The sequence below is a fragment of the Crassostrea angulata genome, chromosome 4, assembly GCF_025612915.1.
Source record: "Crassostrea angulata isolate pt1a10 chromosome 4, ASM2561291v2, whole genome shotgun sequence".
NCBI lineage: Eukaryota > Metazoa > Mollusca > Bivalvia > Ostreida > Ostreidae > Magallana > Magallana angulata.
The window spans coordinates 26,642,917-26,654,867 of record NC_069114.1 but is presented as its reverse complement, the minus strand read 5'-3'; the positions used below and the strand labels follow the sequence as shown (position 1 = coordinate 26,654,867).

Sequence of the window (11,951 nt, the reverse complement as noted above, 5' to 3'; positions counted from 1 at the left end):
TTATAAAACAAAAGAGTGTTTTGCTATCGTGTACTAGTATTTATCTTGCATATGAAAGCTCATATATGTAGCGTTTTAAACAAAAATATATATTTGCGATATTACGCAAAATTTCGCGAATTCAATCTTGACTTTCGCTAAATATAAAAAAGACATTCGAATTTTTGGGGACAATTGTGCAATTATCTGTTTTAATGTCGAGAGCATCAAAGACTCGTTGAGTTTATATAATTATTTTATATCAGTGAACCTTTCACTCTGCTTACTTAATGTCATCATTTGTCAATTTATACTCATTGTTCAGATTCTTACACATAGTTATTTACAATTGTCAATCGGTAGTCTGGAATACGGCGGCCAGCCTCGGCAACGTCCGATTCACCCAGAGTCTTGGGTCCGGAGGCCACTACTGGCCATATCCGACTTGTTTGTAACAAGTCTGTCTGTTAAATTGTTGTAATGTTGCCATCGTTGAGTCTCGTCCGATAAATTCGGAATCCTGCATCAATTGCCTTTTATTTCTCTGGAACTGCATCTTCCCTTCGTTTATACCTTACGGCACACAGCGCGCCTCAAGCTTATACCTTGTACCTTCTACGCCAACATTCCCTCACCCTGTTCGTACTGTACACGACGGATGCAGTTCCAGAGGAATTGCCTAGCACCGTACAAATCTCGATCCGCGGTTATACTACTTCAAATGTTGCTTTTTGTTTCTCTAAAAAAACTTTTTCAGGCAAGAAGCAGTAGCATCGTTTTTGAAAGTTAGTACACCTATAACTTTAATTTCATTGTTCAATTTCTTATTTTCTTATACCCCCCCCCCTCCGCCACCCCAATGCTGTTTTTTTGCTGCAGAAAAAATACATAACCCGCGTTTGCAATGATCTCTACCTTTATAACCTACATGAATCACCAAAGAAAACATTTTATTGTTTATATTTACATATTTCTTTTAACAAATTAATAAATTAATTGTAAAAAGTTAGTTAAATTAACTAAATACACCAAATCGTCTCCTATGGGAATTTGAGTCTGACATCATCATGTATATTTCGTGTAGCCCGTGATGGTGTGTAGATTTCAGTCTCGCTGTAGGTTTTGACCAATCGATAAACGGGGCGTGTAGATTGTTTCTATAGAGCTATGAATAATGAAAAATTTTCGTAAAAAAATAGAGGAAACCATACTCGGTAGATGTAAATATATAGGAAAAAAAGAAGATTCACTGGAGTATCACAGTATGGAAATCAAAGGAAAACGCAAAATATTACATGCCAAATCGATATAAAGTAAATCAACAAAAATAGTTATAAAATTGATCACGTCTACAATCACTGTTCATGACAATATACATTTATTGCATGATGGTGAGGGAAAAATACGAAGATTTATTCCCCCAAGAAAAGACATATTTCTCAATGGCTTTGATTTTAATTTTTTAACGTACAATCTAAATGAAAAATCAGAGCTTAAGATCCACTCACACTGATTGCTAAACATGTATTGTGCTAAATCACTGGGTATATAGTATACTTGAAGTTTTGATATTATATATAATATGCAACACTATGCTTGATTTTTGATTCTGATGCTGGATGGGACACCAGTCCAACGCAGGTTACCCCCCCCCCCCCCCCCGAATTTTATCTTTAAAGTACATGATTATCCATAACTAGAATTTTTACTATATTATATATGTATGTTCATCTAGCCATTCTACCGATTGATGCCATTATGGCCCCTCAGGCCTTTGATTAATTTGAGTAAATCTCAAATTAATATTTCAGTTGTAGGGGAGAAATATACTATTATAGCAGTAGCCTATATATTTTGATTACACGTAAACATTGCATGAAAATCGTTTGATCAAATACACACATGTACATTTCAGGCATATATCTTTTACAATTTTATGTTATGCTATGGTATGCAATTTTAATGATACACTTCATAGTATGCTAGAACAAATGAGATTTGTATGCTATGGTATGAGATTTGTATGCCATGGTATGAGATTTGTATGCTATGTTACGAGATTGAGATTTATATGCTATGGTTATGAGATTTGTATGCTATGGTATGAGATTGAGATTTGTATGCTATGGTATGAGATTGAGATTTGTATGCTATGGTATGAGATTTGTATGCTATGGTATGAGATTGAGATTTATATGCTATGGTATGAGATTGAGATTTGTATGCTATGGTATGAGATTGAGATTTGTATGCTATGGTATGAGATTGAGATTTGTATGCTATGGCATGAGATTGAGATTTGTATGCTATGGTATGAGATTTGTATGCTATAGTATGAGATTTGTATGCTATAGTATGAGATTTGTATGCTATGGTATGAGATTTGTATGCTACGGTATAAGATTTGTATGCTATGGTAAGCGTTTGTATGCTATGGTTAGAGTTCGTATGCTATGGTATGAGATTTAAATGATATGCTATGTTGTGGTGTGTGTTGTAGAAGATATGCTTGAATTGAATTGTACATGATTAAGTAAGCTCAAAAATGGTAAATTAGAACAATTTATAATTTTAAAAATATTAGAAGGATATTGCACATATAAAGTTTCAATAATTATTATTCGTGGAAAGTGAATGTTTGCAATAGATAAGATTCTCTATTGATAGTTTGTAATCGATTAGGAAACACGCAGTTCTATAACGTATTCTTTTTTTCTATGTACGAATAAAAATGATAAATTTTATCGTCGATTTCGTAGACCGTTATGTATTATTATGATATGGAATGTCAGGACAATATTATTTGGGTTGTCAAGAGAGTGGCAAAAAACCTATACCTGCATGATGCATGATTTTCGTCTGGCTCACATTGCATTTTATATCACTTATATTCTTTTCACAAGAACATATGGAACTGATAAAAAAATACATGTTTTGATTTTAAATTAATGGTTTAATCGCGCTTATTAAAGGACTTGGACACGATTTAACTTAAAATTTTCAAATTTTATTTTTCCATTTTCAATGTTTATATTGATATATATAGATGTTTATAATGCTATGTCAAAATTTGAAAGTCAAATATCAAGTTATGAGCAAGATACAGAGTTCATAATTCTTTGTTTTGTAAACAAAGCTCAAATATTGTCATTTTTTACATATGTGTTGTATTGGTGTAAGTTTCAATCAAATGTGTCTTTCTTTTGTTGATAATAGTATTCATGGATACATTGAATAAGTTTAAATTGATTTTTACATGTCATTTTGTCTAAGAAATGGTAATTCTCTACATTACATTTTTTGTAAACAATTTTAAGACTCGAGCTTTGTTTACATAACAATCAATTCTTACCTCTGTATCTCGCTTGTAACTTGACTTTAACATTCAATATTTTGGTCAATCATTTAAAATGCACCAGTAAACCATTTTATACATAAAAAATTTTTGATCTAAAATCGTGTCCAAGTCCCTTTAAAAAAAAACACAAAAAATTTTTTTTAGGCCGATCCTTCTCTTTTCATTGTTTTTGTTTAACATGCATAAAATCATCTTTGAAAGTACATGTAAAACGATAAAATTTCATTTTTGAGGGATTTATCTGCCATGCTCATCCACACTCATAAAAATACTGATTTCATTAAGGAGGCTTGATAGTCAACAAATTACCCATCAGATCTACCCTAAAAATTTAAATATGATAGTTTTAGTCTTACATTAGCTTTAAGTCCTAAGATTTGAACATTTCCTGATATCCTTAATTCCTTATAGATACAATGTAGGTCTTCTTGTAGAAAACATTAAATATATATAGTCTAAAAATGGCCTCGACTACCCAGCCCTTTTGAGCCGGAACAGCTTGCAAAAGATTTACATGAGAAGTTGATATGATTTAAAATTATCTTTAAAACATTTACGATTCAAAAGACGCAGGAAATATTACCCAACATGTGTAATAAAAAATTAAGCCTTTATGCATTATATAAGATATTTCTGTCCTCCATCTTCTTTACGATATTAAAGAATGACTAGTATCTGTTCGATTGGTGTGGGTGTATTTACATTCCCGTGTTGTGTACCAAATAATAATCTCCATAAACAAGTCACGCCAACTCCCTGGCATCTCAACTCTGTACACTTATAGTATTAACATTTATTGGAAGGGTGCTACATGCGTATATAACCAATATTGAAATACAACCACTATTAAAAAAGAACCACTTTATAAGAGCTTGGACTTTGGGGTTGTTGTGTTAAATAGTAATGTGACGTAGGCCTGTCTATTTCATTGCTGGCAACTCAGCCACGGCTCTTTCAAACTATATATAACAAGATTTCTCTAGCTTTTGATCTTACACTACGCAATCTAAGCATACATGTATTTCACTTGAAAGTAGCGTCATTTTTAACCTGTTTTGATGCAAGAAATAGATAGTGACGTCCTACCGAAAGTCCAAGGTCTTGTTAAAATGGTTCTAAATTATTTCAGTAGTAGTTGGGAATGAAATAAAATGAAATAGAAGACATTATAATCAAAATACTTTCACCGTTTTAGAATTTTCAAATTCTGCAGTATTTAGCCAGCAAATACGTTGACCCCCTAGCTGTAATGATGGATACGTGGTTCACAATTAATTTTCTTTCGGTCAGCAATTAAAAATGACGCTTCCTTGGTCTGTGCAATTTGGAGAATATGAATCTTTATTTTGCATTTTGGTACAAAATCTCACTCGGTAAAAGAGTTTGTGCAAATTTTGTAATTAAGGACTTATTTTGCAATGCAATACCTAAATCGTCGGTGTATATACATGTATAGACGATACTGTATGTCACCAATGTTTGCAAATTTTGTAAACTTAATTCAACTTTAAACTATATGACCCCCCAAAAAATAAAAAAAAAAGATTACGAATGTTTATTTCTAAAACAAGTCGGACAGACTGTCCCCCATATTTCCATTCCTTTCAGCATTCACTATGTGTCTACATGTATATAATATGTATGCATGTATATATTTTATATATCATGTTATCAGTAATAGTACAAGTTTCAAAGATACATAGGTGTATTATATTAATTGTTCCCCATGTACCATTAATAGTTAATGGTTTGCGTGACTTAACTGTCAAACCTGAACATTGATTACAAAAATAACATATAACTTTTCTTAGTTAATCATTTTAATCTTATTAGACCTTTACAGGCAAAGTATTAATAAACGCATAATTTGTGTACAAACACAGCCTCTAAATACAAACAGACAGACACGTCTACCATAAATAGACAATGCATTGCTGAACATATTCATTTTCACCAATAAAATTCATAAGCGTAAATTACAGCTGCTCGACAACCAACACAAATGACATCTGTAAACAGAAAATGTTATTTCCCAGATTAAAACGCATGCAGGATGTACATCTTTCTGTTCCTGGCCAACAATACTAAGTCTTGTTGATATAATGATTAATTACATAACGCGCAAATGACTCAGATGATTTGGACATTCTATGAAGAAGTGAAATCCATCTTCAACTTTATCTATAAGAACAATATCATAATCTATACATATGCTATCAATATACCCGTTTTAGCCAAAATTTCCCAGTATCAATTTACAAAAACCGCGAATATATTCCAGCTCAACACCCTTGCATAAATTAAAATCTCGTAATTGAGAGCACAAGCAGCATACATGACAAACACTTTTGACTCCCTTATTAAAAAAACATCTTTACATGTTATGCGTTAACCATGCATCTTGCTGTTACTGAACTAATATTTATGTGGTAGTATCATTGAAAATCAACGTCATAACTATATATTAATTAGAATTATTGACATGCTGAACTTCTCCCTAAAACCATTTCCCCCATTTCTTGGCGACATAAACATATTGTTTCAGCCATGTACTAGTAATAATAAACATTGATGCTACTATTCCATCTACAGTAAACTTGCAAATTACCTGGAGTGTTTTGAAGACCCCCCCCCCCCCTTACCCTTGACTTAGAAAGATGCCTTTGGTTTACACAATGGAACAGCATATTGTCTGCATGCGTCAAAAGAAACAACTAAATATATATCAGTGTAATCGTGTATATAGGCATAGGCTCATGTACACTTAGAAAAAGATCACATTCGAACCATTTATATTTAAGTGAACAAGAATGGAGAAAGTGCCTCACCCTGCGTTACTCCCCCTACGAAGAAGATCTAATTGGAACTGAAAAACCCACATAGCTAAAGAGACACCGTTCCTAGCAAGTTTATAAACACCTCTAATGATTCCATATGTCGCCGTGACGTAACTGGTGACATTGTAAGCAATAATTTTTAAAAATTACAATGTCCGTTTGTCGAGACATACAGCAACAGTTGTTAATTATGTAATGTTTTCGAAAAAACCCAAATCAAACCAGATCTAGGTGGTATAAAGAGGATCACACGAAATTCTTCATTAGATGACAGACCGTGCGTACAATCAATGCTTTCCTCTTCTAGGACGAGAAATGTTTTGCTGACCGCTCTTGGCCTAAGGAGAATCGCTGAGCCATAAAACTCCCATAAACATAACTGTATCGCATCTATAATTAAATGATTATGGGAGGTGATAAATACATGGCGCTGTCACTTACATAAATAGTCCATGTACTATAAGTATATATTTGCATGAGAAGATTAATGCCGCAGGAATACACTGCTGACAGAAGCATATGAACATGCAGATGGTTCAATGACCTAAGAAAAACAATTTTGTTTGATTATTTTAAATTGTTATTTGAATTACCCCCCCCCCCCCCCCCAATAAGGTCACCCGATACTGATATAATACAAGAATGAATTAATTTTGATATCTAAGTAATAATTTTATACCACGAAGACCCATCATATATATATACTCACATCCTATTATGTTCAATCCTTTATTTCTTCGGGAGGCTAGATGGTCAACAAATTAACCATCAGATCTACCCAAAGTTGTTTTGCTTTAAACTATTAAGTAGTATAAATACATTTATCTTATCTTTACAATTAGGGTATTTTTCTATAATTTTATGTAGAGCTCTTCTTCGTAAAGACAGCAATTCAGTCTAAAAATTGCCACAACCATCGAGTCCTCTTAAGAAAAAAAAAGCCAATAGGGACTTAATGTTCAGCGAATAACAAACACCGAATCCAACCTTTCTGATAGCACAACTCCCCCGCATCCACACAAACAACAAACGCACCAAATCACCTGGACGAACAAAATAAACACCTGTCAGTTAAGGCAGTCAGGAAAACACATATAAATTTCCTTAGTAATTATTCGACGGTTTATTCAAATGCAAACAAAATATATAAGGTTGATAATTTTAAAAGTTTATATCAAGACCGATCTATTTAGTTTTAGAAACATTTCAAATGACGCGAAGCATGGACTGTGCGGACTAATGGCGTACCTTTGGCTCTATATAACGTCAACATGACTTTCTAATAGATGCTTTTTAAGGACACTCTGTTTTCATTATTGTTATGGATAATATGAATAATGCAAGATAGATTAAAAAAGATGTTAATTTTTTCTTAAGTGGATCAAACCGGCTTTTAAGGTTGAGACAATTGCAGACAAAATATTAAATAACGAATATTCTTTTTCTTCAATCCCGCTGCCCCCCCCCCCCCCCCCAAACCAAGAATAAATAAAAAGATATTACAATGCATGGCTCCTAATTAATCGACCATGACTTAAAGAAATGTCTGAAAGACCAAAACGACTTTGCAATTTATAATACGATATTATAACGATCGTTTGTAAATAAATTCTATATAGTTATCAGGATAAGTAGAATGCTTCGAAATTGAGAAATAGTATTCGCACAATGAACGCGAATTCATTTTTTTTTGTTTTCATGAAATTACGGATTTTTGCATACTTGGACGACATAGGCTAGCTGCAGTGTGTAAAAAAGAAATATGCTGGCAAACACTTTATCTTTCCCCTTTTTGAAATCAACAGTGTATGCTTTAAAACGCCATGTAACATTCGCAGATAGTTGTTTCTATGGGTGGGTGGGTGTCCGAGGATAATTTTGTTTTCCAGTATGTGGCCAAGTTTAATAAGTTTTAATTTTTCAGATATGGGAGTATGGGCCTTCTGTCACCCCGTAGACCCCGCGCGTACATAAGTTTGTTCGTGATGAAATGCTATATAACCCGTGTATAATATGTATATACAATTTTGAAAAATTAATATCCAAGAATAAAAAAATATAAAATGCACCAAACGATATATCAGGATCACGATCCAGGTTAACTTAGTAACCCAGTGAAACAAATCCAAACTCCAAATCTTTTAGTCGTAGCAACGAAAAGCACATTATAGTCGACATTCACATGTATGTACTAAAGTCTACCAAAATATCTTGCCAGACAAAGTCGATGATTATTTACTGTTATTATCATGTATTGCGTTCAATCATCTTAAATACCATATTAATTATAAAGGTACGTTGTAATATGTGAAGAAATTTGTATTTTAAGACGGCCTGCTGTTATTTATACATGTTCTAGATAATAAGTGAACATCCTGAAGTTCAAGGCCATTTTCACAATGTCATCAAACCTCCAAACCCGAAAAAATTCAAGGACAACAAAATAAAGAAAAACAGTCAAAGAAAGTATTTTTCAAAATTTACATTACTTTTTCTTCGTCTAAATCCAGTGTAATGTTAAAATCACCATAAAACAGTCAAATGTATGCTATATCCATTACTTAATTTAAAAAATACATATACTCCGTGCACGTTTTCTTTCATATCAAAAAAGTAAGATCATCCTTTTAAGATGTTAAAGTTTAATGGAATGATAATTCCTAATTTTGAAGTGTTTGAGTGTTAAAAAATACTCTAAAAAAACAAAACAAAAAACCAAAAACCAGTCTACCCCCAAAAGCTAATACGTTGCTTACTTTAATACGATTGTCTTAAAATTAACAATAAGGCCCACAGCAGGCCTCATTGCTGTCATCCTTACCAATATACAACATTCAAAAGTAGCCACTCGTACATGCAAAATATGTACATGTACATGTAAACGCACAAACTATGATAAAAGAAAACTAAAGCACATGCAAGGGAAATCTGATGATTTTTATCGAGGTCAACTACCTACATTTTCCAAACCCAGACAGACTATACCAATTTGGTAACTTTTGTAACTTTATCTCACGACCGTACCCTAAATCCCTGATCTAATTAGAACTTATGTTTTCCTAATGACCGTTACGTGAATTTAATTGTTTCTTTACGTCTGTTGTCTCCAAACTCCTTCTTTGGTCTGTGCCGCGTGTTGTTTTGATTTGCGATGAGCGCATACATCATTGCACTGTCAGAAAGGTGTGTCCCAAGTCTGGGCCACGGTATATAAAGGTCTGCAGGACTCGGGGTAAAGCATCGAGTGTGTCTTACGAAAGGTTGTACGACAAAGCCAGGAATTAGTGTAAGCTCATTTCATCTACTCGTGCTTTTATTTGTCTTTATTCTTTTCTTTTTTTGGCTTTTATTCAAAAGCTTAAAACTCTGTAGAATTTGCCTAATGTAGACTTACGATATACTGTGACTTTTTTGTAAATAATAAGCATATCGATGCTTACTTCAAAATTTTCAAACTGTGGATATTTTGCGAGTGCAAACAATTTAAATACTCAGTACAATGTTTTTTTTTCTATACTAACTGATTGCAATTGTTTTAATAAGTTTATGAAGCTTTTTTAAAATTGGCGCTGTACATTAAAGGACGTTTCGTTGGTCGACAGCCTATTTTGGTGTTCGAAAGTCAGCTCTTGCTAAATATTACTGATTTTTTTCTTTCGTCTTGCAGCACATTTTTGGAAGGAAAGATGATGAGAATCCTGAGCGTGTTGTTGATGGCACTGTACCTCCTGTCTTGTGCCTCTGCTTACGTCATCTACAGGATGGGGCCAATTTACAGGAGGCCGATCTACAGGGCTTACTACAACCACGACATCGACGACGACAATATCGTTTATCTAGGTTAGTTGCCCTTAACTTTATTATCAACCCCTCCCTGTCTTTAATGGCCTATAAAGTTACCACCAGTTTGCATGATTGGCTAATTTTAGCCACCCAACAATCACGTGATTCGGTCGCATTTTTAGCATGTTTCTTACATTAAAAAAAACTGCCATGTCATTGTCTTTTGCAATAAAATCGTGAAGTTTATATATTGGTGGTAAACCCAATGGAGAAATATTCTTTCCGTAACATATTCCGAGTATTGTACTGAATGGATTAACCATAATTCCAGTAACTCAGATAGGATATAACAAACTTTCTTTTTAGTTATGTTTTATGTATTTATAAATTAATAGCGGATGAACATTAAATAAGAAAGATAACTGTGTAAAGTTTAAAGAAGACAGTTATTTCTGCGTTAAACAATAACATTTTGTGTTTAATTCAACACAATCCGGTATTCGAAGACTAATTATTTTTTTCTATCGCTGCACTGCAACTTATAACTTATAAAAGTGCCTTAAATGTTGAGAAAATACAAAATGAAAATAAGCCAAATGAGGTATGAATTATCTGATTGATGAATATGTTGACGTACTACACCACGTGTACATGTAACGCTTTATCTTACTGTCTACTTGTAAAATTGCAGATAATAATTGATACAAATTTGAACAAAACACAACACAATAAGAAGTTATGCCTAGAAATTCTATTTATTTGTTTTTTCTCGATGTAGGTTGAAAATTTGACGATTATAGAAGGATCAAGATTGACAGAGCCGGAATGGATAGGAGACTCGGGTGTCACGCTATTCAATTATTTATTTCTGTACTGATGCACACATATATATTCTGTTGTTAAATAAAACTACTTTTCTGCTATATATCATTGTGATATTTTTTGCGTGTGTGTGTGTTTGTGTATGTGTGTGTGTGTGTGTGTGAGAGAGAGAGAGAGAGAGAGAGAGAGAGAGAGAGAGAGAGAGAGAGAGAGAGAGCGAAGGGGGACCCATACTTTTCAATGATTTATTTTCTATAACAATCTAAAGCGATTTAGAAGCTTGTCACAATATGTCTACCGTACTACATAAAAATCGGACAGTTTTACTTTTTCCCTAATGTTTTACGATAAAAATGTAACCACATGCATTTGTCACACGAATGATCCAATTTTTTTGTCCACTTGATTGACATATGAAAAGCAGGTCAATAGATGTCGATAATCAATGCTCCGGACGAATGACTTGTGATAGCAGTTCAGTTCTAAGCTGAAAATGTCAACGACAGGGTATATTTTTTATATTCTTCTGACACGTACATATGTTAATCACTTTTTTAAATATTGTTCTTATTGGTTTATGGCTGTCAAGTGATCATATAAAAAATTGTATACTAGTACAGTCCTAGTTCGGTGTACTAAAGATTGTGTGTCGATAGAAAAATATGTCTTATGAATTGAAAACAAAAAATACATTTTTATCTATAAAGAACGGTTTTATCTATTCTCAGATGGACTCAAAGAAAAAAAGTCTTATTCTTTTTAAAACGAAACAAAAACACGACATGAGCCTTGTGAAGTAATAATTGAAATATATAGTGAGCTCTGTATGTTCCTTATGACTCCACGTTTGCTATTAAACTTATGAATGACCAATTGAAATACTGTAAAAAGCATTGTGAACCCTGATAAAAAAGGGGGGATAAAATTAAAAAAAATGTTCCGTTTTATAAATTGTGACATTTAGATACTGTTAACATTATACAGCAGCGTAAAAGCTTATCATCAATTTTCATCTGTATGTTTTCTTTCGGCTTACCTTTGTTAATTAATTTTTTTTAAAATCGATATTTATTTTTGGGAGAGGGCGGTCCAAGTTTCTGAACCTGTGCCCAATCCCATTTGTAATTTTGTACAATACAATAAAAATATGTTAATCAAATCATTTTCAAGTT

General features: G+C 33.0%; 1 long non-coding RNA gene across 1 annotated transcript; it reads left to right on the top strand.

The window, feature by feature from the left end:
- Positions 1 to 9,347: 9,347 nt before the first annotated feature.
- LOC128182477 (uncharacterized) lies at positions 9,348 to 10,882 on the top strand. The gene is made up of 3 exons (XR_008243426.1): positions 9,348 to 9,460; positions 9,842 to 10,014; positions 10,736 to 10,882. It is a non-coding gene; the product is annotated as an uncharacterized LOC128182477 (long non-coding RNA).
- The last annotated feature ends 1,069 nt before the right edge of the window (positions 10,883 to 11,951 follow it).